At 35.8% G+C, this 26,200-nt stretch overlaps 1 long non-coding RNA gene across 1 annotated transcript; it reads right to left on the reverse strand.

Moving 5' to 3' along the window:
* Window positions 1–34: 34 nt before the first annotated feature.
* Window positions 35–24,944, reverse strand: LOC135448935 (uncharacterized). Its single transcript, XR_010440609.1, has 3 exons — window positions 24,783–24,944; window positions 2,017–2,181; window positions 35–208 (listed from the first exon to the last, which is right to left on the reverse strand). It is a non-coding gene; the product is annotated as an uncharacterized LOC135448935 (long non-coding RNA).
* Between the last annotated feature and the right edge of the window lie 1,256 nt (window positions 24,945–26,200).

Raw genomic sequence — 26,200 nt, forward strand, 5'->3', positions numbered from 1 at the left:
TTTCTTAAAAAAGAAATACATAGCTCTGGTTTAGTAGAAAAACATGTGGTAAGTAATCAGAAGAAAGAATTTACACTGTGAAATGAGCATAAAAGACAGGCATTTGCAATGTTCCCTATTTAAAGCAGAGGCTTTATTTTGATCCTTTTGACAGCCAAGACTCACTATGTCCTTTGCTTAATGGTACCCACCTTCACTTTCTTCCTGCCTTGAGAGAGAGGAAAAAAAAATGAATGGTGAAGAAGAAATGAGGAAAATATATTAATTTTTACTTGTCTAAATTTTATTATGCTCCAGTTATTGGCACAGCTACTTTCTGCTTCAGAATCTCAGTAACAAGGGGGAATTTTTTCAAAAAGAGGGTTGCAGTCAGAAAACAACAGCTCTATCCATTGATATATTTGAGTGAGTGGCCTGGGTTATGGTGTTCGTGTTGAACTAAAGCATACTTCAGTAATAATGCATGACAACGTGCTTGTTTCATAAACCTGTCATAGAACAGGAATATTTTCTTTCTCAGAGCCCAGGCTTCCCAAACCTCAGACCTCTGCTGTGATAAATGAATATGCACTGTATCTGAGACACAGATTTGCTCTTACACCAGAAAAACAAAACACAAAAACCCTAACAGTTTTAGGTCCCCCAGCTTGGGAATTTCTCACAGTGAGCTTCAGTTCCTCATATATCAATGAACTAGCAGAATAATCTCAAACTATCAGCACCTGAATCTCTCAAAAATACCTAAGGCTGGAGCAGGTATTTTGTAACCATGACTGAGCACTTCACTGCTAGGCAACTCCACAGTGAATTGGCTCGTACTGTGTAAGCTGGAGTAAATCATAGAACTGGTTTGATTTACAGTATGGGGACAATCAAATAGCCTGTTCATAGAGGCACCTTTGTTTCTTTCCCTGACTTCATCTGAACTTCTTGGCTTCTCAAAGGCACAGTTTAAGGAATTGACCTCAATTTTCATCAAGACAATTAATACATAAATTATAAATCTCCTAGAAAAACAACAAAATTACAAACGAACAAAAAATTCACTCCTCACAATCAAGAAACCCACCAAGCTATGCAAAATGTATCAAGCAGAAAACTGTTCTTAGTAAAGGTATCCAATTTTCATGCTGTAATTATTTTTGAGGGTGGCATGAGTTTGAAAGAGAAGGCAATGCTCTTCCTTTATTTGAGATTCATGATGTAAAGCAAAAAAACCAAAACCTCATAGATCTAAACATGATAATCTTTTTGATAGACTGTCATTGCTAAATTCTTTCTTGCTAAAGATCTTTAGAGAATTTTATGCCCATAGAGAAAGTAAGATTTCCCAACAGAAATAATTAGAGTCGGATGCAGTCATTGTTTTGGTCTGCTAGTTTGTAGACTACATTTCTGTACCTCAAAGTAAATAGCAGGTACAATTGGTTTTCAGTGGAAAAAGAAAGGCCATCCCCTCAGGTACTGCATTTCTGATGATCCATGAAAAAGCTTTGTAATGAGCTGGCAATTGACATCGATTATCATTTAAAGGCAGTGAAAACAACAAAGTGCAGCTGAAAACTTTTCACTGCTAAGTGTCACTCACAACAGTGAGGAGCAGAATTTGTGCTGCCCTGGAAGAGAGGTAGGAATTTCAGACACTCTGTCCCTGTCACTTTCTGTCCAGAGGCGCTACATGAAAATTTGGGAAAGTTTTAATTCTTCTTCCTTCTCGTTTCAGCAGTATGGTGAAAATCACTACCTTGTATTCAGTGGCTGAGACTGCAGCTCAGAAATTCCCCGGTGGACAGCAGCGTTTCTGTGCTGCACGTTGGCAGGATGCTGACAGCTGGTTGCATCCCTCACTCTCAGTCATTCACTCGTGTCCCTGTTAGAGTAGCCCACCCCTCACTGTCACACCTTTCCTTGACTCTGGACATTGCTGCCATTCTAAACACAGACTGACAGCTCTTGTTTTCTGGACAGTTGATGGTAAAAAAGGATGAAAAGCAGTTTTGGGGAGATCTGACTTACTTTTTGTAATTTGAAGTTGAGCAGTTTGATCAACCTGCCAGCACAGAATGTGCCATCACTTCCTTTGCCCTGTTTTCTGCTCTGCAGTTCCTGTGTCAGTAACACAGAGGAGAGATGTGATCCTTTCTCCTTCATCCAGCTTTTACTCAGTATCAACTTCCAGCCCTGGAATGGATGATAAATAAGAAATAAATTCCAGCCCTGGAATGAAGAAGAGAGCAGTTCAGCTGCCAGAGTTAGCATTTTCAAAAGTGGCATGACTTAAAAGCCATGGAATTCTCCATGCTCTGTTTTTCAGATTCAGAACAAGAATTACAAATAATAGGCAATATGGTGGGGTACCACATCTGAATCTCATGAGGTAAGAAAGTACAGTTAGACCCTAAAAAGTGATAAAATGAGCTCATTTTGGAAAACATCACTCCTTCTGCAAGCTGTTACTATATTAAAATTGCATGTTAAACAACAGAATGTTTTTCTAGCTAGTTGAGTATTCTTCTTCTGTCATCCAAAAAAAGTTACCCTTAAAACACCTCTATGGAAGGCAATTTCACTGGTAGGGGAAGTTACTTTGCATACACAACAGTGCCTCACAGTTGTGTAATGAATTACTGTTTCTCACTTGAAGGGCAGAGAGGGTGAGAGGTAACAAGTTTGAGCAGAGGAAACAATAACTTCAAATGCAGTACATTTTAAATAAAATAGGATGCCACAGAGAAACTGTGCCTTCTATCAACAGAAGCATAAACAGGCCAAAAAGTTAACAATGTATACGAAACAGGACCAGAAAAATACCGTATTTTTAAGTCTTCCATTTTCCCCTGTGCTGATCTTTTTCACTCTTGCACTGAATCATGAAGGGAACTATAAAACCTCCAGGAGAAGAGTTCTATTCATTGACCCCTGAAGTATTTTGTTTGACATTGGTCTTCTCTTTGTAGTTTTTGGGTTTTAGAAGTGTAGAAGTTGTTTGAGCTCAGTCATCAATTACCTCTCCACAAGAGGTTACAAAAATAAGCAGGTGTATTCGTGGTTCAACACCTACTATTTTTTGTTGTCAAGTTTGTGATTCAGAATGGGACATTAATGATGCTGGTTACAATTAGAATGTCAGGGCAAAATACTCATGCACACAGAACAAAAACTGTGTATGAAATAGCCTAACATTTTTATCCCTTTTTATTTAATCAGTGGAACATCAGAGCTTCTATGCAGTATCCACAGTACCTCTATGAGTGTAGAGAGAGAAGTCTTGCATTTTAATGATTAGGCCCTTAACCATGCATAAGGCACTTAACTAAATCAAAGAGGTTTCATTAAGAAATTATTTCTAGAAAGAAAAGGCATATCTGATATTTTTATTTCATTATTACTAGAAGCCATTACAATCTCAGTTTTTGCACGTTTCAATGGTGGTTTTCAGCTAAAACGTCAATTCCAAGCCTTTTTCTGCTTACTCCAATGGACAGTTTCTGATTCCAACAGAGTAAAGTTTCAGGCTTTTGCACAGGCTGGGAGATTATGACAGTTTTACGTGCTCATGTGAGTGGATTTGTAGGTGCCTCAGTGAGCTTTTCCAACAGCTATGAACACAGAGGTTTGTGGTGCACCATTCTAGAGGGCTGCATTTATGTAATACTTTAGTTGTAAGATGAATGAAAGAAAAACTTTTCATTTTCCAAAGGAAGATTATTCAGAATTAGGAGTCTGAAATATTAGTCATGAAATACAATAAAGTACTGTAACTGAGTAAAGATCCAACAATTTCAAAATGTAGAAATAAATCTAAACCAACCTAAATTCTGTCTCTACATTGAGTAGGTTTGAATTTAATTTTTAAAATAAAAGGAATGAAACAATTTCCTATATTAGCAGATACTTTTCAATTATAAAATTTTCTTCTACAGGGCTTTCATTATGAATTTTTTTATCAAACCTCCCTTCAAGATGTACTACTAATTGTTTGGCTGTAGTAGCTTCTCAGTCCTTCTGTATTTGCAATAATCAATAGAAACAACAATCAATAAAAACAACTCTAAGCCATAAGTTCAAGATAATGGAAAGTTTTTCATTTTTGATTTTGATGATGTGGCAATACGAATAAAATCTAAATGTGACTGAACCCTCCAAAGTGAGTTTCTTAGATATATGCAAGTATCTTAGCCCTTCACACTAGTCAAGACTATTGATTCTTTTCTCATATCATCTGAAATGGGGCTCAGCACTAATGAAATTCTAAAATCTCAATATTGTAAACTGCAATCACTAACATTAGGTAAAATTCTACAGATACATTTATTAATTGCCAGACTATTTTATTCTTTTCTCAATTAAAATGTGATATCAAATGCTTTATACTCATTGCACCCTTTACATTAAAAATTGAAATTACATTTTTAATGATAGCTTAATGATATAGAATGTTTCATGAATGAATATGTGAAAGTTCGGCAATTTGTGGAGATGTGAAATATTTCCTTAGTTCATAGAAAAACTCTGGAGTAGAAGGAAAATAATTTCACAGGTACATAGTGTTCAAAAGAGAGGATCTTATACTGCAAGAGTGACTTTATGCTGCAATAAAATCTCTATCACACATATGGAAGAGTTCCATATATTACCTTGCTAGAATATGCATTCTGTTGAGAAAATTAGGAAAACAGTACATAGAGGTCAAAACCATCTAAACTTGCACACAACTATTTGCAGATGGAAGATGAGGACTGGTTATTTCAAACTTTTTTTACCTTTCCCAGTGCTAAAGAAAAAAAATCTACTGTTTTTAATGGCACACTGTTTGAAGTATACACATCTGAATTTGTGGAGACTTTCTGCACAACATAACAGTGTGGCTATATACAATGTCATATAACTCTTCTACGTGGTGTGCCTAAGCACCGGCAACAACACAACACCCCATCTACACAAGATCTTTATATCTGGAGATTTTTTTTTTAAACACATTTTCATTAATGGTGTTTGCATAAAGTCAAACTGTATTAATGAAATAGGTTAAGATTAAAAATGGGAGCAGCACTGTTGCTGAAAAACACAAAAAACTAGCAAAAAAAGTCCAAAACAACCCAAAAATTGTTAACTTTGAGGTAGCTTGATAGTACAGGGACAAAGGTTTAAAAAGTAGGGATATTGCATTCAAAGTTCAGCACTTGAAGTCATTACAGCTAAAGTATTTTTCTGAGATGATGAATTGGAAGTGGAAGAACCAGAAAAAACCTGACGATATCAGTCAATCAGTGGCTGAATGTCAAGCTTTGTGGAGAAGGTAAATGCAGTCCTAGGACATGCTGTATATTTTCTAGTAAGATATTTTCTCTGAAGGAGGTAAGTTGATAAATACATTGTACCCAGAATTGATAGGAGTTTTAATGTAGTATTGTATTCAACTTACATATATAAGATATATATACACACATACATATATATTCATTTATACCAATGTATAATATATGCATATATTTAAGGAAAAGAAATTAATCAAGAGAATGCTAAGGAAATACTCCTAAATATGGTCTTTGGAGAGTTGCTTGTTTTATTTTAATCATCATTCATTTTATTTTAACCTTCCAAAACAGGGACAGAAGAGGACTACACTTTTCTGTATAAATGTCCAGGAGAAAAAAAAAAAAAAAATCTTTCCTAATTAGATAACAAATGTACAAAACCTCTTTACTATACTCTTTTAAAATTCAGTTTTCTAGTAAGTAGTCATTGGAGTCAGAAAGTAGTGTCATGATGGCATTTTATAAACAGATTTATGAGCCAGATCCTCTCTTTACACTTGAAAAAAATCAGCCTCTCTGTATATAAGAAAAAACAAAACTTTTTGCAATAAAATGATTTTTAAGTATTTTGCAGAAATTGAAGATCCTTTCCTTCTAGAGACAAGAAATTCTACTACAGCTATTTTCATATGTGCAAACATAAGTTTTTCTCCCGCTATTTTCTGACATTATAAAAAGAAATAGTAAATTATAGCTGAAAGAATATGGGATAATGGTGTAGTTGCTACATAATCTTTCCAACACTCTTCCCTCCATATTGCTCTCTGGCCATTTAGGAAAATTAGCAGGTAGAAGAAAGCCTTGTATCACTCTTCCTGAATGCTTAGCTGCTGCTTGCTAATGAAGAATAAATCTCAAATGTAAAAATAAAGCCTAAAAGCTTTTCTCTTAGTATTTTTTTTTCCATTTTGTGATTTCACTATGAACATTTTAACCACTTTATATATCAGAATTTATCAGACCACCTGTAGTAAAAGGTGCTACAATGATGGAAGTATTTAATTTGTGCAGATGTATTATTTAAGTGTTACTGATGACAAAAATAATGCTTTGTTACTGGTTGCAGGTAGCTCCCTAAGTTTTTTCTAGCATACTTTAATTTAGAATATCATGATCTTGAAAGCCTGAGTCAGCCTCTGGCAGTTATATTAAAAGCTGTTAGCCATTACTATCTACTTCTAGGAAAAACATAAACAAATCCAAAGCAGACAAGAAAAATGCTCAAGCTCTTACAGGCACATATAGGAATGTGGCCACAAATAAATCCACCCATGTCTAACTTTAATTAACTAAAAAAGCAAATCAGAATGCAGAACACACAACATACAGAACCTTTTCCTATTTTACAGTGTCACCTATTGTAATCAAAGTTACTTTAGGACATTCTCATGTGCAGCAATTTTACTTTACTACACATATTCCAAACTTTTCAACTCAGGTTTGTCTTCACACAATCTAAGAAATATAATATTTGATCTCCTTTGGCTCAACCAGAACAAGTAAAAATCGAGTTTCCTTCTATACAGACACAAGATGCTTAGATATGTTCATATTTAAACATGCACTGCCACCTGTGGTCCAGGCAAGAGTTTTGAACTTACTGTGCATTTGAAGACACAGTACTGTTACTGCATTCCAGTGAATTAAAAAAAAAAAAAAGGAATAAAAATGTAGTATGAGACCAAATGCATTTCATATTTTATTTGATATTGAAAGGTTTTGTTTAGAAAGGAGTTCTTTGATTCTTGTAAACAAAAAGAACTGACCTCCAAACCCATTGAACTTACAAACTGTGAAGTTAGACTTTATATGTAAGCAAGCAAGGACTAGGTATTGCACACAGAGCCTTGTCAGAATAACATCTTCATGAAGAATTTCTTTTTCATAGCACCTCCTTCATGAATTCTTCATGTGTTTACAACTGAAAGTAATCTTTGAGTAGAAATGGCTTTGCTAAATGATGCAACATAACCAGGTGCTGCTCATTTTCAATGCACAAAATCTTCAATTGTTCACAGTGGCATATTTAAATCCAGGCTGAAAGCAAATAGGTGAGATCAAGCAACGTATTAGAGCAGCTGAAGAGAATGCAAGAAGCAAAGAACCTCTTACTGCTACATTCTGTGATCTACATTACCTTAAAGTTTCACTCATCCATCTTCTGCCACCCAAAACTACTCCAACACTGTAGTGATCCTGAAATTTGCCTTAAGAGGTGAGAAGCCTTCACCACTTCTACACTGTCTAAATAAGGCACACTGTACATCACAGCTGTAAGGCAGATTGCATCAGCAGAGCCTGCAATCTCTTCCCCTCTGGGCCTTAGTCTGATTTGGTGCAGCTGTGAAACCTCGGGAGATGCTGCCATCAGAAGAACCATTAGAAGCCTTATCCACGTTCTCCCATAGTGTCCTGTTTGGGAGCAGCATCAAACTCAGCGCTTTGCCCTTATGAAGGCTCATCCTTACCAGTGGCAGCTGTGTTTGTGCTGAGCTTTGAGCCTGAGCTCAGATTTGCTCTAGCAGTGCAGATTTGAGCACTGAGGTATTGGCTGATCTCCAGATTCGCCCTGCCCTTCTTGTCAGGGGCACTGGGTTTGCACTCCACCTGGGAGGGCACTGGCCCTGTCTCTCCTCCTTGGGTCCCACCTCAATTTCCTGCTTAGAGCAGCCACTTTTGCTGTTCCCTGGCAAGAGCCTCTTGCATCATTATTTTGTGTCTCTTTGAGAGAGAGTTGTTAGGGTAAAGCTATGAAAACAATAGCTGTTCTTGCCCAAGTTTTTGGGCAGTAGGCATAAAATAACAGTTTTGTATCTTAAAGTCCACTGTATACCGACAGCTACATTTTTATGACTTAAAGTTAGTCAATTACATTTTGAAAACAAAATTGCAACACTCATGAATTTTAGGCCAAGAAAACTCTAATGTGTCCAACTGTTTTAGGAAATTAATTAAAACCAATTTCATTAGAACATAAAAGCCTTAGAACATAAAACCTTACATGCCTTAGGTAGACATCTGTCAAGATATTCAGGTATATGGGTTTTGTACTGTCTTTTGGAAAATGAACAATGAAAATGCAACTTGTTTAAACTCTCAGGCTAAGTTAGATGTCAGTAATCTAGAACTCTAAACACCCCCAAAAATGGTTATTTAAATTTTATCATCTCTGTAAATATGTTCAGGTTCTTATGTCAAGTGGCTAAACTAACAAGGTGAAGTAGTCCTAGATGGCAAAAGTTAAAATCTCCATCTACAACCCTCCCTGCACTTACAAAGGACCCAAAATACAGTTTTTTGCATGACAGTAGCCAATACAACAAAAACTGATCCCTTCTGTACATTCTGAGTTACTGCGTTGCAAAGTATTCTCAAGCATCTGTACGAAAACAAATTCCACAAAGGAAAACTTTAACAATGAATAGTAAACTCATCAGAGCATTCTATTTCTTAGTGACAAACATTCAGTTTAGGGTCAGTTCACACTGGGTAAAATAAATATTGAGAACAGCTGCTGACATTATCTTAATAGCTCAAACCTCATGATCTGTAAAACTGAATAAGAAATTTATAAGGTCAGATTTTATTTTATTATTATAATTCCTTTGGCAATGGATTAGAGGGGCAGAGGAAAATAATTTAAAAAAAGTAAAACCCCCAAAAACCAAGGAAGGTGCCAGAGCTTTTAGTGATAATCTCTATTTTTCATATTCAGAGCAGAAAAACAGGGGCTAATCTTTCTAAAGTAGTCATTTCATTGAAGGAGGCTGGACATTGACCTACTTGTGGAAAGTGGTGAATGTTGCTTTATTTACTAAAACATTTTTATCTTGAATCATAATTTTTTTTCCCACATTTGCTCTCCCCCATCCTGCTGGGGTGAAGCAGGGCAGAGGGGTGGGAAGGCAATGAGCAAGGGACAGTTTGCTGCTCCGTTGCTGGCTGTGGCCAGCTGGCAGCCAAGGCAACACCACAAAGGATGCTCCTGATTCCTTTCCAGTTCTCCCCTGCTATAGTGAAGTGCAACACCACGAGGAGTCTGCTCTGCCTTTCTGGGATACAAAGGAAAACGTGTGCACCTTTTAGTACAGATACAAAAATCCTCCTCCTGCTCTTCTATAATGTGAAACCACACTAGCTGCCCCCAGCCTTAACAGGAGAATAAGGCTTTGGTTCCAGAAAATAAAATCCTTCTGGTGTAGTATAGAATAAAACCAAGGTTATCCTTGAGGTTTAAATGTCAAAAGAAAACCTGGAGAGTACTGGTTGCACATCCCAGGTCTGGCACAGATTTTAGCTTACAGCATAAAGTGTCATTCTGAGAAAGGTTCTAACTAAACCTCTTTCCCTCGGTTCAGCACATGTAAGAAATGGTAACTCTTATTTCGCCTGTGCGTTCTCAAATAAATCTTTTTAGAGCCTGAGCTTTCTTGCCTGTCTCCTGTCATAATATTTTACCCACTACTATAACACCTTTAAGCTACAAGAAGCTATTTCAGATGACTGCAGAGACCTTGTCTATATATGAGGAAGAAAATTTTGGTCATTAAAGCTTATTTTTAGTACTGAATTCAGCCAGAGCATCAAACATTCATGTTGACAAACTTATGCAATTTTACAAAGAAGTTTTTTTTGCTGATTGGGACTTCAGTATAAGGTGGGAACCAGTTGATTCTGATTTCTCAATGCTGCAAGATCTGGAAGCTAGGATTAGCTCATTGTTATTTTTCAAGAGAAACAGATTTAAAAACAATGGTTTTCTCAAAAAAAAGTAAACCTGTATTGAAACTACTTCCACTGCAATTATTTCTTCTTCAATGTTTAGACCCAAAACAGAATTTGCAGTTGTGGTCTCTCCCTGACAATAGTGCAACATTATATTCATTTCAGAAACTGGGATAAAAAATGGAGTAAGAGGAAGAAAAGTTCACCAGCACTATATTAAATGGCAAGAGTCTAAGAAGAATGCCTTAATGGATAAATTGTGTCTAACACTGCACCCAGAACCTGAAAGGTCTATCTGCCTGAATAAATTGTGGAAACATAGTCTACAATTTTAAGACCAAGGTTAATACTGTTTAGTGAATGAATGATGAAGGAAAGACATATTTGAATAATAGATGCTTTTTCAGTATAAACTTCAGCTCACTGTACTTTCATACATTCAAAACTTACTGATTCAAAATAATACTGCTTCAAAAAAGATGCAATCCTTCATGAGTACATAAAAATAAAGTATTCCTTTATAATTTATTTGGACATTCTTAGGAAAAAAGCTTTCCATGCTCTGTGGGTAGTCTATAAGTTTAGGTGGCCTCTGTCAATGTTTGCGTTGACTTCTGTACATTACAAGGCAGCTTATTGCATTAGCAAAGGAATCTTAGACTTTTTTTGTGCTATATCATATAAAAATTGTTTTATTTCCTTTAAAATATTCAAATTCACAACAGAATAATGGAAGTTTAGAACTTTGTTCAACAGGCAAGAGAGAATAAATGACCATATTCTTGGCTTGACTGTTATGAACTTGAATCTGATTAGATGAATTTTATTAAAAAACTTTCAAGCCATCCCTTCTCCTGAAGTTTTTGTATGAGGTTTTTTTGGCTACACAGAGACATGATATGCTGATATAGCTGACATAAAATAAAGAGTACAAACTTCTTCAAACAGTAGAAAAGTTTTTTGCCAAAGCAGCCTTCAGTTCCTGCTGTAACAGGATGTGCAGAAAGTGCAACACGGTGGTTTGTAGTTTATATGAACCAGCAATTGGGTATTGAGAGTAAAATCAACAAAACTGTACTTCTATTTTAAGTTGTAACAATATGGGTGGTCCATGTTTTTTTTTTTTTTTTTTGTTTTATGTGTGCTTGCTATTTGTTGGGTTTGTTGTTTTTTTTTTTTTTTTTTTTTTTAATTGAAGAAAAAAAAGGAAAGAAAAAAGGACTGTTTGGCTTTATTTTGTCTGTGGAGTTTTTCCTCCCCCTTCAAAATTCCTGCTATTACAGAAGAAATTTTAGAGAAATGTTTTCAAATTATTTGTATAGTTACTACTGAGTGATATTTGTCTTAAAGTTGGCTTTTGAGTCCCTCACAAACTTTACTGTTTTGGTTCAAAAAGAGCTAAGAGATAAATTTTCAGTTTCAAATTATGTATAACTATACTGGGTTGTGAAGCATTTAAAACTATTCTAGTTTGCTTTTAAGTATTTAAACTGTTCTAGCTTGAACAATCTCTAAACTCACAATTTTAGCATTTTAAATTAATGTAGTCTCATCCAAATATCCTTTAACTTTTACAAACCATAAAAAATGAACTGTAGAACTTTTTTTTTTTTTTTTAAACCAGGACAAAAATGTGATGCTTTTTCTTGCATCTAAATTAGAAATTGTTTCTCTGGTTTATCTGTGTGCTGTATTCATCAGTCTAGAATTCTGTGTTATTTGCTTATACTGAAAAGCACCTCTGAAGATCCACAGAATTCTAAGGTGTGAATGCATTGACTGAGACCTTGCAATCCAAAGCTCCTTGTTTGAGGGGAATGTTGGTTGCAGCCATTCTCATATCATGCCCTTGAGGGCAGGCAGGAATGTAAGCAAGACTCAGAATAAACCACAAAGAGGCATTCAAAACAATACTTAAGAATTCATAATAACAATTTACTACTTAGGTTTTAAATTTTTCTACCGCAGACTTTTTTTTTTGCTGCAAGTCTCTGTATTTGCATGCATGTGTTGCAGCCAAAAGCTATGAGCAAATTAGTTTAAAATTTATTCTTAGGAGCAACTTCTCACCTGTTTGAAGTGTTTCTTATCCATTATAACTGGAATGCTCCTCGCCATTATTACAGCAGTAATAAAACTTGTAATGCATGTCATATCTCATGTCTGTGGTTCAAATTGTATTTAACCTTCAGTGTTCTTTGGATGTGTATGGAGCAAGAGCAGTGAAAATATGCTTCTATTTATCACTGCATGCTAACCTTAAAGCACAACATTTAGCAGTGTTCCAATAAGCTGCAATTGCAAATGCTGATATTACCATAACAGATTTTCAGTGTACTTTTCCCGGCTCTGTGTAATAGAGATGAGTGTCTATATGCCAGACCAAACTGAGGCCAGAAGGGAGTATTAGGTTGTGTTTTTATAATAGACTTTGTGTCTATCTGGTTTAGAACATATGTTCTGTGTCCTGAATCCATCCAGGCATGCACAGAAAGTGATTGAAAGGTATCTTTATCACTTCTCCTAGTCTCTGTAACCCTAGCAGTTCTGGTTAAATTTACAGTAGAAAATAGCAACTAAATCAATAAAACAGAATTAAATGCATTATAAGTGTTTTTCTGTCACAGTGGATGTGATTCTGCTTGGCACTGGAATATTGATCTTTTAAATAAAGTTAATTATTGTCACAGAATTATTTCAGGATAATAAAGGAGAAATAAATTCAAGCTGTAATGTGAGTTTAACAAATGCTGCAATTAAAATTCGAGCCCTTTACTTGACCACAATCTATGTCACCTCCAAAGTTTGGGACCTCTGCTGTTTTATTTGAATAACCACGTATCATACTAGTTGCTCTCAAATTAATAGGAATGCAGAGGTCATGTTTTGATTTTAATGATAGCCAGCAGCCCATCATAACTTTTTGGACTCCTTTCCTTAATTTTTTTTTATCATAATGCAATGTGCATTTCCCAATACTATTTCTCCTGGTCTTTCATAATACACAGAACTGTCTTATTTATTATAGGTGTAGAAAGATCATATTATGGAATTATGTCAAAAAAGGATTAATGAAATATGCAATATGACCCTCAACAATTCCAAGAAAAATCTGCAAAAACAGGTACAGAGAACTGACTTCCAGTTAAAAATGACTCTCATGCCTGCATAAGTTACATAGACCATGAAGAGGAGAACACACAGCGTTGCACTCAGTGTGAGTATTGTGGAAATGGCACCACATGTAGCACAGGCAAAAGTGTAGAAAGAATGATACTGAACATAATAGTCACTGTAGTCTTTTCAGAAATGAAACACACAAATAAATGAGGGTTATTCCAGAAAGCTCAGCAAACAGACAATACATGCAGCATACATTCTTGTATATGCATCACTGATATTAAATTCACTTTATACCACTGTCTTGTTTACCTTTTCCTGATAAAATTTAGGAAAGCTGCAGCTCAGTATTTGGCTGAGCTGTAAATAAACAATCTTCTATCTACGTTATTACTCTTTTTAAATGACAGCAAGCAGCTCTTTCTTCCAGCATGGGATTATTCTAATTCTAACATCAAAATTAATCAAACTCTCTTGGTTAATCAAAATTATATATTATCATCCTGATTGCAATCATCTATCAAAGATCATTTCCTCCTGCAGTTTATACAGTACATAATCAGTGCAGAAGAATAACAAGCCAAGTCTAAAGTGAAAACACTGTTTGTGAGGTAAATAAAACCATAAAGCGGACAGCAAGAATCTGGCACTTCCAAGGCCTCCCACACATATAAATCACCCCTTTCACAAGCTCATGTGAGATCATTCCACAGCCTCATTTACACATGCAAAAGTTACTTTTTCTTTTTTTTTATTTTTCACTTATTTTCCTTTTTTGGTTTTTATCAGTATTCTCATATAAAGATGTGAAATTCCTGGTTATGGAAATTTAGGTCAGAAATAACAGATATGAATTTTCTGAAGATTTTCAGACAAAATTCATGCTTCTTTGTTGCTGCTTAGCTACTGACTTCAATCTTGTCCTGATCTGACACCATGGTGTATCAGTCAGAATGTGTCCTTCAGGTTTATTATCAATTAGGAAATAAACCTGATGGTTTCAACCAACCACAGATAGCAGTATTGAGAAATGGTGCTTTTACTTCACATTCACTCAAAATATGAACACACTAGGAATATAAAAGGACAATACGTCATTAAATAGTGATGCCGTGAGTTTTTTATTGGTTTTCCATGGAGCCCTGGGCTTTAACTCACAAAGTTAGAAGGCAAAACATTTTCTTTACACAATGTTTTGACTGAAATTGCCTCAATTTCAACAGTGTATTCCAGAAATACAGCAAGTCAATGTAGAATTGTCTAAACATTTAGAATTGGCTGATAAATGTTGTCAGCATACTACTATAAAATACCTTGTGCTACTCCTTAAAGATTGCTGACTAACTTTAGGCGGACTGTAGCTAAGGACAAAAAATCCTCCCAAATCTTTATCTAAGTTTCTTAGAAGAAAAAGAGTTATTGTTCTAATTTTACCCACCAAGAGGCAGAAATGGATAACTCTGTTGTATGCAGATGTTTGGGTCACACATCTCTCGAGCACTTCACTGGCTAACTTGTAAGTTGCCAGCTGAGTACACATAACACTAAAGATGAGTCAAGGGTAAATCAGAAGAAATTATCTAGCTTATGAATCAGAAGCAGGGGAAAAAAAAGGTCACAAGAAGTCTCCCTTTGTTATGAAAGGCAGAAGGTACTTGAAGGAAACAGGTTGTGAAGGATCATTTCAAAAGTATGAAGAGCCAATAAGGCTTACTTTGGCTGTACATGTTCGATCTTGCAAAGGCATTATGGAAATAGTGAAATCCAGAATGGGGATGGTGTGTGCTCAGCTGTAAGACTTCTCCAGTTTACATGTATACTTTAGGACATAAATCCCTTTTATCTGACATGACAAAATTGGGATATATCATAAGTGTATAATCATGACTGTTTATTTCTTTTTCAGAAGTTTCCTTTCTGTGCTCTTCAGACTGCATAATGAGGCAGACTAATAGACTCATTCGCCAATTCAAAGAGAAATGATTTGTGTAACAAGTACATGAAGTACTATCTCAGTCTACACTGAAATTAACAAAAACCACAAAGATGCCTACACATAATTAAGTATTCAAAGGTTGAACATGCTAATTTGATCTTTGTAAAAATTGCTGGGTGGTAATTGGTCAATTTTGGTTTTCAAAGAAATTATTAGGCTTGAATAAGTAAGCTTTACAGTTCCTGGAATTTTTGGAGATTTTTTTTTTTTTGGAAACAGGAAACAATGAATGGAGATGTCAACAATACCGTTAGGTTAAGAAGGATTTGAAAATATTTCAAGCACTATGGGCCCAAAAGAATTAATAAATTCAGACTAAAGAGACTTTAGGTAAGGAAACACAAAAAGTAGAAAAATATTGACTTTAGAAAAAATTGACAGAAATACTTTGATCTGATTACTTAAAATACATGTTCTTGGAAAAAAAGGACAAGAATTATTCTTGAAGGGATTCCTGATAAAATAATATTGTGGGCAGTGGACAAGAAGGAGCTTGTGGTTTTGGGACACCTATTCTAAAGTCCACAGGAAGAATAAGATTAAATTTTCTCTCATTATAACAAATCAAACATGTAGTGACAGATACCATAGAAATAGATACAAAATAAAATGAAAATTCCCTATTTAGGATTTTGGACTAGGTTTGATTAAAAAGAAAATATATTATCTATTACATATTAAATATATTTTGTGGAACAGATTCTCACAGTCATTTCACTGGAGCTATATCTGCAATATCTGCATTGGTCTTGGACAATCTAATCTTGTAAATTGTATGAACTAGGAGGCTTGAAAAACTAGTTTAAGTGGTAAAAAATGCCCTAGAAAAAATACATAAACAAAATAAAAGTGACACATTTTTTACAGTTTTAGTTTTTTTAGACTATTTTAAATTGCCATCTGGAGATATTACAATAAAAAAAGGCTTACATAATATAGAGAAATGTGCTTTATACATTCTTGCCTGTAGAAACACTTTTCTTTCTTTGCAACACTTGTTGCTATGCCAGAAAACATTTTCAAGACACAGCATACAGCTAAGTGACTTGCGGACGAGTGGGTCAAACCCAAAAGGTCATGTCACTTTAATTTCATGGTAGGAGATGAGAAATTGCTGATGGGTCAGGGAAAACGGGATCTGAGTACTCATATCCATCTGCTCCTTGGGGTTTATGTAGAGGCTTTTTAATCCCATCTGTTTGTGGTAGCCAGAGCACAGGTTGTATGATCAGCACTTAGTAACTGGCTTCTCTTGACACAAGTGTAATTCAAGTTTGGTGTTTTTATTTCATATTTTTGTAACATCAGCAGAATGAATCCAAGCTTTAAAGATATTCTTGACTTTCACTATCCCCATTTAAAATATAGCTGAGCTTAGAAAATATTTTCAAATGCATGCAGACTTGAAGTATGCAAGCAGAATCTGAATGTATTGCCCAATGTCTCAGCCCAATCCAAAGCCTAGTCTCTGATCCAAAAATATGTTTTAGAAATTTTTAGTAGACTTCATTTAAAAAAACCTGCAACTTGTGTTTTGTAAGCTTATGGGATTGTTCAAATGCAAATAACTGAATTGACTGAAATTGGTCCAGATCATGGTGCTCTGGTGCAATGCTCAACATTGCTGAGCAGAAAATCATCAGTGAGCTTGATCACTAATGAGAATCATAGGGATTAGGAAACAGGATATGATCTCCTGGTTTTGTAGGAGGGAGGTAGATGGAACATGGAGGAAGATAACTCCATGGCTAATTCCTACTAATTCCCAACATTTTCCTAAATGCTAAATTATTTTCCCTCTCCACTAATATTATGGAATCTTATTTCTAGATAATATTTTTATCTGAAGTTCTTATATCCCCCTCAGAAAGCCAAGCATTTAATAAAGCAGCCTCTATATATACATGAAATATATTTGAAATCAAGAGAAAAATCATTGTCATTCCAAACTTCTCAAATTTATGTATAGTTAAGAATTTCAATTCACATGAAAGCTCTTACTGGTGAAGTGTAATTTTTTTATATATACTAAAAAAATGTAAAATCACTCTGCTTATTCAGGTATATTTAGCAGAGTGAGTTTAAACAGCTTGGTTTAAGTGAACTGCTTAAGACACAGTGAATTAATGACAGATGAGAAAATAGAACACAGGTGCCTCAGGCATCCAATTGTTTTCCTGTGTTTAATAAAAGCATCTTTCTGCTTGACACAGCTATGAATTTCAAATTAAAAAAGTCCTGGTGTTAGCTTACCATGAGGCATCTAGTGGATGCAAAATGAGCAGCTTACTTCTATTCTTCTAAACTGATCTAGGAGGAAGAAATCTAGCCAGATTTAACAAGTCGTGTGTTCTCATTTACAGAACTGTAAACCATCAGAAATCTGTGCCACAGTAAACAAGACATCTTAAGATAGCTAACATCTGATTATATATATATCTGGCACTGAAAATAAAAATATTATAGAAGTCCATGACTTTCTTGCAGATACTACTCATGGGAATAAAGGAGAAAAATATCACATCAAAGAAATGGAAAAATATGATGGGGAGAGCAGACTTTATGAGACTAATTTCCCAGGATATGCTAATAGGTATGAGGGTGAGGGTGGCAGAATTCTATCCAATCCACAAAAAAAGATGATATGAAAATTTGCTAAAAGGGATTTCCTTCCTTGCCATTTCTAAACTTGGACCACGTCTATTGCAATGATAAAATTAAATACTCTCCCAAGTGTAATTGTTGTAACTAAGCCTGCAAGTAAAATATTTTCTGGAAGTTTTTAATCTCAATTTATGAGATTCTAGAACAAGATGGCAGCAGCCTTAGTGGGCTTGGTTTCACGTCCACAGTAAGAGTTCCACAGTCACAGGACAAACAGCAATGCCCACTACCATGGGCATCTGGGCTCACAGCAGCACCCACTTGCCATTTCACACCACGTGGCCCTCACAAAGCAGCAACCCACATTATTTTCTCCTTGGCAGCTTCCTTGCCAAAACTTTTCCCTTTATCTGTCTGTGAGCTTTCCAGACCACCACTCTCATATCCTGTGCTCTTCTCCCACAGGTAATTTCCACTGCAATCTCCATGTATAAGCAGGCATGATGAGTTCATCCATTATCTCTAAAGTGTTCCTCATTGCTGAACAAGCGCTTAGCCACCAAAATCATAACAGAAAAAGATGTAGACATTCTCCACCATAACACTTTCTTTTCACTTTCACTCAGGCTGTGCTCATACCATCCCACAGCCTTTCTTTCTCTTGCTAGGTTGCCTGCCCTGAGCAGAGAGGGAGCTGCAGAAGCTCTCCTGAAAAGGCTGGGCTTAGCAAATCAGGCAGGCCCAGTTTACACCGAGCTTTGTTGCTGCCTGCCTTGCTTTCCCTCTCACTGTCTTAATGTCCTTTGGCATTTACCACAACAGTGAAAAACTATCTGGTAACATGGGCACTGAGGCTTCATTCAGGCAACAAAAAAAACATTTTGCAATAGCTCAGGATGTATGAACAATGGTTCAGGAGCATTATTCCATTGGCTTCTTGTGATCACACAAATAAGAGATGAAGAACATGCTTTGGGCTATCTTCCCATCTTTCAATACCAGAGAGATGGACAGATGTTCCTGGGTCACATCTATCAATCTTTTACCTAGTCCAGTAGCACATATTTCATATTTCTCTCAGGAAATTAACAGAATCATCATAGGAACTTTTTTGTAGTGTTCAGTCTTAAATTTCTTAGCTTAAGATCATTCTGCATCTTTACATGATGAGCTTAGTAAGCTAGAGAGAGAGAAAGCACTTGCTGGCCAAGCAGGTTTCTGCAAAACTCCCTCAGTTCCATCAGAGAAGTTATGCCATTGTTCTTGGACCTGGTGACATATGCAGTAATTGGGGAATATTTCACTTGCTCTGACAGAATGAATCCAGTACTATGTGTGTAATATGAAGGTGATTAGAGCAGAGAGAAGGTTAGCTACCGACAGGACAAAGCAATTTTTTTTCTGTGCATGAACAGAAGATCATCTGCTATTGGTGTAAGATTTATTTGTTATTAATAGGCTTAGGAATTCCTATAGGCATTAAACTGTCCTTCTTAAAATGCATTTGGTTGAATTTTATTATCAGTAGTACCACTGGTAACATACCAGAAGCAGAGATCTCAAAAATCCAAAATATATTTGAATTCCCTTCATATTCCTTCCCTCACATAATTGTGAACCATGTTTTCCCTCTGATTCTCCTGCAGTTTTCTACTTAAAAAAACCTGCATATAATCTGGCCATAAATTCTTTTTACAGAGTACCTGATTCAGGTTTAGACCATCTTTTGGGAGAAAGAGAGAAAGAGTTCTCTTTTTCTGTCTTGTGCCATCATTCACTAAAAATGCTTATTATTCCCATAAAAATAGGCAACATGCACCCATCAGGCTTCCATTTCCTGTGTACATATTAAACTCTTTTCAGACAAATAAGATTAATTAGACAAATATTCTGGAGAACTTGAGGTCATATCCCCATCAATGCACCTTGCACATAATAATTAATCCATACTCCCTTTCCTTTGAGAATATTATCTATTTTGGGTTTTTAACCCATTAATGTAATAATGAAAAACATGTTTCTGCCAGTGATTTGCAGTAAACCCTGTTGCATATTGCTGGAAAAAAAAAATCTCCTTTAAACTTCTAAAAGAAACACTAAACTTCTATGCTTGCACCCTTCTCCCTGAAACTTCTGTTTTGGGAAAATATTTTCTTTTTACAAGGTTTTCATTACTAGTCGCCCTGTCCCCTCATTTGTTAAACAGCTCTTGAATAGCTCTTAACTCATACACCAGAATTTCCAGAAGTTCAGCATTTTATTGGCTTTTCCCCTATCTTTCTAGCTGTATTTTATCTCTTCTGAAAGACCTGCATGCAATACCCTGGATTTTGCTTCAGTCAGAAGTGCATTTCTGCTGTTGATTTCTCAATACCTTTGTTAATAATTGCTGGGAACTCTTTTTTTTAACATTGCAGAATTTTCAGATGAGTGTCACATCAAATCTTCTTAAGCAAGTAAACCCCCTCCCCCCAAAAAATCCCAAACAAAACAAAGAAAACCCCTTATTTAAGTGTTTTACATTCACCCACATGCCTTGTTCTGCACTTATGACACTGGATTTCATTTGCCATTTCATTGCCAAGTCTGTCAGTACAAGAGTAACTCGTGATAGTTTTAGTTTTGGTTGTTCTGAATCAATTTTTATCATCAAACTCTGTCAGTTCATTAGTATTCCTTTTTACTGAGCAATCTAGCACACATCCAACAGCATCCCACTGATAACAAATTTCGGTTTGAGTTGATCACAAATTGCCCCCTCTCTTGGTGTTCTGCAGTGCAGATATTCAGAACTGCCTGCATATTCACCAGAAATGGTGAGCAGCACAATTAATGCCAGATGCAAAGAAATTGAATTTTAATAAGAGAAGACTTGAAGCTATTGAAGGACCTTGTGCCTTCATCACATGTGCAGCATCTATGAGATGAGATTTACACTATGTAAGCCTTTAATAGGAGGTTTGGTTGTTGTTTGCTTTGTTTAAATAAGGAAGCAAATTCCCAAAAAAACCCCACAAACATTGTGGCAGGAGAATTTTACAAGGTTTAGGAAAATATCTAACAAGCCCCCAAAAATTTAATGCGTCCGTGATAAAAAAAATTAAAATTAGAAGATTAGCTAGGTTTCTAAACTCTGCTCCAGTTAGAGCCTAGTGCTCTAACTTTGTAATATTGAAGGAAGAGAAGGATTTCTTTCCTTGCCCAAAACCCATATTTAAGCTAACAATTTCCTTAGAGGTACTTACAGAGAAAAATTAATACAGGTGGTCAAAAATATCAAGTGCTTAGTATTCTTAAGCTTTTTAATGGCTATAGGTGTGATCATGTTTCACAAGAACATCATCTATATTATATATACCATTTATACTTGTGTTTATATTATTTCTCATGCAAAGTAAATAGTAATTTTAAATTGTTTTCCTTGGTGTGACCTGGTACTCCCACATTTTAAACAAGTATTTCTTAGTTCTTTTCAGCACTAGTTTACAGGTTTATCCTCTGAAGTATTCTTTTACTATGTCATAGAATTTAAGTAAAAATGAATACCCTGAAACAGGCTTAAACTTGTATTCTGGAATATAAAAAACATTAAGTGCATATGGCAATTTGTGCCTGTTATAAATGAAAGGAGCCAGAGCTATACATTCTAGAGTCATTTACCTTAACAGAATTTGAATTACTTAAAAAGCAAAGAACAAACAAAAAAGGGAGAGAAAGCTGTCAAAAGTATGTGTTTAAAAATGAACTGAGTCATGAAACTAGGCATTAAATCAAATCATGATTTTACTTTACTATTATTTTAATAAAGACAAGTGTAAAACATTTTGAGGAGATGTCTTTAAATTAAGAAGATCACCAAAACCAAGACAACAACAAAAACTCCCATACTCAAAGTGCTGATTCAGTATGTTTGTTTTGTCCCTGAATTAGTTTCGCAAATATTTTTACTTTCTTCTCCTTCTGTTCCTTAAAGACCCAACTCCAGGACGAATATTGTGAAAGTTTTTATTGATCATTAAAACATACTTTAATATTTATAAGGAAGGTACTATAACTGGTAAAACACTGCTGGTTTTTCCTAATATGCCATGCAGTTCCTCTTTTTTTACAAAAGGACATTATACCAATTTTGTGTGCTCTAAGACATACAAGGTTGCAATGTTTTCCTATTCAGTAAAAGAAGTATTTGAACCCAGTTAAAGCCAATTCTTGCTGCAGATCCTCTGCTGACCAGGTTTTGGCAGCACCCCTTGAAATACCTGGCAATCTGTCAGACCGTTACCACTTCAGAAGTACTAACATTCCTTTAGATGAGGTGCAGCATCAGTCACGTACTTTCTTTGTTACAGCAGATGTAGGACCCAGCAGCCAAGCGATCAACACGCACCCAGGCTTTGCCCTGCTGCAAATGTTTCAGTTATCAAACATATGGTCTGATGTTGCTAGTCTCGCTTAAATGTTGGAACTGAAATCAGCTGTGCAGGAACGCCGAAACCAGGGAGGACTCGGCTCCCTTTTGGACAGCAGGATTTCACACAGCCACCTGCAAAATGCTGTCTGTGCAGCTGACACAGACACTGCCATCAAGCTGCAGATGCTGACAGATAGTTGTTATTTTACATACTGCTCATAATCCCCCTCAAATCTTTTAAATAACAGAGAGGCATGTACAAGGGGAAAAAAAAAGGTAATGGAGGCTTTAATAGGACAACGGAAATGCTGTAGTCCCAAGGAAATTGTATATAAAGAGTACTAAAATATTTTGAAACATTTTAAACTTGCAGAAACCCTGTGAGAAAGTTACATGGTATATTGCAGACACCTTTTCTGCTATTCAGGAAAAGACTCCTTCACTCCAAAGCCCTTGTCTCAGCGAGTAGGGCAGTCCCGAATACACAGCAATATAGAGAGGAACTAGAAGAAATTACAACTGATTTCAAATCCCTTTCAGTTTTACAAAAACTATTGCAAAACCGAAAGGGATTTTGAAGTAGTAAAGGGGACATTTGATTATATTTCTCCAGTAGCAATCTGGGAGTTGAACAGAAACATTTTATTCTTTATTAAGAACAGTTTCCAGGAACACAATCTAGTTTAATGATTGTTTTCTCTATACAATTGTTAGCACTACATGTCACTGGCCAATTTCTCTTAGATCCTTTGAACAAAGTACAGAAGACAAGTTATATCTCAGTTTAATTTGTCAGGAAGCTACCTTATTTTTCTATTCTACTCTCTGGAATTAATAATGCATTAGCCACTTTAGATCACTATTTCCAGATGTTTTTTCAAGCACAGCCAGGTTACATATGCCTGAACACATCTTTTTTAAAGAAACTGCATGTGTAACCTTAAGGCAATGTAATCCTGAGAGGAAGATTAACCTTTAGTTGCATTTACATTATTTTTGGAGCGTGACTAACCTTTTATTTGGAAGTATTAAACAGGAGGAATTGGGCTATTTACAGATGGACCAAACCTGCTGATTGAAAGCTAAATTCTGGACTTGCTGGAATTAGTAGGACTTTTGTTAAAGACCTAAGTAAAAGATCAGTTATCCCTCTTGTGCTTAACTTTGATTTTCAGAGACTCTCACAGAACCACAATTTCAATCATTGCCAAAAGGAGTAAAGAGACTCACAATCTGTGAAAAGAGGGGCGCTTCACTGAGGTAAAGATTTTTCCCACCTGCACATTATATTATAACCAGGACACATATATATTTCTATAAATATATAAAATTATGTCACACATTATTATAATGATAACTATTGAATATGGTAATACTCTTATATAGCAATAAAATTACATAATGTATATTATGCTAAGATATACCAATGAAAATACTTTAAATACTTTAGCTGCAACTGGATGTACTTGCAACAGCAACACAATGACACCATACACCTTTTTTTGTCTCCTATTCCCATTTTTGAAATTCAAATTTATCAATTCAAGCAAGTGGTAGAACAAAAAACCCCCTAAGGATTTGGTTTTTTGGCTCCAAGATTTAAAGTACTGTCAGTTAAAAAAGCCAAATGCTGCAATAAGTACAATTGTATTTGTTACACTTAAGAAATTATAACGTTCCTCATTACATCAAATGATATGCTCTTTACCTTGCTGCAACTAATAGGGATTTATGGCAGAGGACAGAAGAAAGGTAGTCAGTAAATATTCCATGGCTTTATACCCATGCTCTTGTTTCCCCATGCAAGATTTGGTGTTTTCTCAGAGATTTTTCTGGTGTGTGAGTTGGGGGCTGAGAGCCTCTTTTTAAAAGAAAATGTAAAATGAACCCATTTCATTTATTTCTGTGAAAAAGTCAACAGTGACTATAAAAGATCAGCTAGTGTCAGGTCTTTACCTGGTAAAGTCTTGTGTAATTAAGACAAACGTTTCCACTTTGGACATGATGAAGTAATTTAATCTGCCTTATATAGACAAAAATCTGCAAATATTCTTTATGTTGCTGGTTCCAATAAGCAATAAACTTCATTTTTAATTTCCTAATATTAGCTAGAAAGGAATATGCCTCCTCTAGTAATTTAGTAGAAAGCAGAAATTGGTAATAAGGAAAGGGATATTCTGTAATCAACTTAGGTTACATGCCTATATGGTATAATACAAAAATATAAGCTATTAAGACAAGGACAGGAAAGAGGCCCTGGAAGATGATACATGCAAATCTTTCAGAAGCACCCAAAGAAGTCCAACATAACTTTATACACATAAGTAATGCAGGATTCTAGACACTTCCTGTTACTTTTTGATTATAACTAGCCATTTCTCAGGATTATCATAGCTGGTGTCTTAGCTAAAAGATCAGTTCCAGTTGGTACAGTTAATTAATTGAGTTGAGCACAGATTAGCCCTGAAACTGTTCTGGTCTAAGGGCTTTTTGACCACAAATATAGGATATATAGAGAGAGACAAACACTGTCAGAGAGTAATTTGCAACATAATTTAGAATACTCTATTTAAATAATATGTCATTATTTTGTATGGCTTATCCTTACCTTATGTCTCTGAAGCACCATGAAAGACTTCAGCTGCATCCTCTCCAGGGAACAGAGAAATCTGCTGTGCATAAATGTGTTACAGCATATACCACAGTCAAGATGGCCACAATACACAGAGTATCGCCATACACTATCAGAAAGCTTAACCCATACAGAGCAACACCACATCACTTCATAAGGCTGCAAGCATCTGCTCCTCTTGTTCTTTAGCCCAACCTTTTATACCCCTGATGTTGATGCACTGCACCTGTGTGCCCTCTGTTACCCTTGGTGGTTGGTCAGTGTCCCTGGGCACTCCAGGTCAATTGCTGTCAGTGCTGCTCACCTGCTGCTCACAGCTGTCCCCACTGGGGATGAGGCTGGGCTGCAGCCCCACCCCAATTACCACAAACTGTGTCCCTACACAAGTGTGCAAGAGATATCAAGAATGATCTGTGCTTATTGTTGCAATTGATGTGTTTGTGGGCTCTAAACACTGAATGCAAAGTATATCACCTTTGAGAAGTGTTGGTGAACACATCCTGTGTATATTTTTTAGTGCCAGATTATGTGCCATGTCTATCTGACCTTGCTGCTGGAAAAATTGTGACTGGACTAGAGGAGGAAAAGTTCTTATTTTCTACCCAGTATTACACCTATTTAAGATGAGCATATCTGGGGTAACTCAGAATAAAAAGACAGGTTTAAGTTCTTCTGAAGTATTCAGCTGTGAACTAACCCACAACAACTTGCTGTGGCAATGTGATGGATATGAAATTTCTCTTCCGTAGAGGACATCAATGTCTGTTCAACAGAAAATAGGCAAAGGGTTTTGTTTAAACACTACAGAGTTCTTTCACAGTATATAAAAGAAACACACCAGATAAATTTTAATATAACTTCCACTGGTGTAACAGACATCTATTGATTTGTAAACCTTATTGAAATGTAAGGAAGGACCATGCTGCTAATAAGGGATTGTTTATATGGTCATTAAGACATCAATGTTCCATCAGGGATTTAATTTTAATGTCTGTTCCAAGGGCTGGAAGTAGAACTGACGGCAGGTATAGGGATATATAAGGCTAGATCCTTTTTCTTTAGCTCCCTTCCTTTTACAGAAGATTTGAAGACAGCAGAGAGAATATGTCTGTGTTGTAATGCACATCATGTTTGCATGCTTTCCTGCCTTGTTGATTTAGAAGAATCTGTTATCTCAGAGAGAGGATTTGGGGATTGTAGATTTAGTCCAGCTAAAGTCTTTATCTTTTCATTGCTATATTTTAGTAACTTATTGCTACCTTTTGTCTCGTCATAAATTCTGTTAACAGCTATCTTTGAAATACTCACCTTGTTGTCACGTGTGTGGTACCAACAGAAACATAAATGTATGGAATATGTTCAGAATACGTGTCAATGTAGTCACACGTTCTGTA

Source organism: Zonotrichia leucophrys, chromosome 5, assembly GCF_028769735.1.
Source record: "Zonotrichia leucophrys gambelii isolate GWCS_2022_RI chromosome 5, RI_Zleu_2.0, whole genome shotgun sequence".
In the NCBI taxonomy this organism is placed as follows: Eukaryota; Metazoa; Chordata; class Aves; order Passeriformes; family Passerellidae; genus Zonotrichia; species Zonotrichia leucophrys.